We start from the raw sequence: 1606 nt of genomic DNA on the forward strand, positions 1-1606 counted from the left end.
TTATAAATTCATCATGGGAAGAGGAATCTAATTTATATACTATAAAATAACATTATAATAACTCAAATATTAGTCGACTGCACTTAATTCCTCCGCAACCGGTTTTTTTCTACTAATATATTATTATTTTTTTTATAGACATTCAGTAAATCCTTTGGCAATTATAAATAAAAAATGACATTGATATAATTTTTAATCTTGAGAATTCCCAATCATTGTACTGCTTCGGCTTGAAATGGCAATGGAAAATCTCTCGCACTATATTTCTTTGAAGAATTCCATTTTTACTGGTTCAGCTGACTTGAGACCTATAAGTAATTATTGCTATTTTGTTACTTAACAAATTTTTTTTTTTTTTATCTTTACCAAATTGCCGTTAATTATTACCGGATATTGCTTAGATTTTATTTGTTCAATTTGCGTCAATTTTGGCTGTTAGGTGTTTTTCAGGAGGAAATAATTATGAGACGGTAATGGGATATATTAAGATAATTACCCGACGTGTTTTTGTCAAAACAAATAATTATCTTTTTGAAACGTAACTATAATATATTTAGATGAGTTTATTTTTACCTTTGTAACAAACTCAACATTGAAACCATAAATTATATTAAAATTGAAATTAATTTTATTTCACTTGTCGTGGCTAAATCAAAGAAAAATATAAGTTAATATTTTTATATAATTTCAATAGATACAAAAAAATAAAAACAAAAACAACATAAATATTGAAAAAAAAATTGTATAATTGTTGTAGCTTACTACAACTATTTACTTCTACACTAAGGAGCCAATTCTCCGTTAAAATAGACCATTGTTATGGCAACGCTATGTTGCGCTCCTTTCTTCATATAAAATGGTAGCAAAAACTTTCAAAATGCTATGTATTTGCTGTGAAGTCGGTCGTTTTTTATATAAAATCTAGCCTAGAAACGTCAAAAAATAATGTTATCACAACTGCATTTTTATCATTTATATTATCAATTTATAACATATACATGGAGTTAGGTTTTATGTGTAAAACGCTTGATCATGAGAAATACACAGCATTTTGACAGTTTTTAGTACCATTTTATATTAAAATGGGCGTATCATAGCGTTGCCATAACAATGGTCTATTTGCTAGAGAATTAGACGCCTAGATGTAACACTATATGAACTGCTAGTCTTCATACGTTTTCTTTTGTATATAATACTCAAACATAAAAGGAACTGTGACGGCACTTGCTGAGCGAACATCGCCGACAATCGTGGACTCTCCCGATTTATCGAATGTCATATGTCTTATAATATATAAACCGATTTTAATAGGTGGATTCGATTATATGTACATACATTTCATAGGGAAAATGTTATTATTATCATTTCTTACAAAATTATCAGCTTTCACAATTACCATTATATTATTGAAATAAAACTATCACATATAATATTGTTAAATAATATTATACTTACAAATTTATCAGACATTATATTATTGAAATAAAACATGACATATGACACTTAATCAATCGGGAAAATCCGCGAATGTCGGCGACGTTCGCTCAGCAAGTGACGTCACAATCCCTTCTTATTTTGCGCTCGACTAGCAGTCCATGTAGTATAA

The sequence above is a fragment of the Ctenocephalides felis genome, unplaced genomic scaffold (genome assembly GCF_003426905.1).
Source record: "Ctenocephalides felis isolate EL2017-DRISC unplaced genomic scaffold, ASM342690v1 CF-g0.4_SCAFFOLD_01170, whole genome shotgun sequence".
Classification (NCBI taxonomy): domain Eukaryota; kingdom Metazoa; phylum Arthropoda; class Insecta; order Siphonaptera; family Pulicidae; genus Ctenocephalides; species Ctenocephalides felis.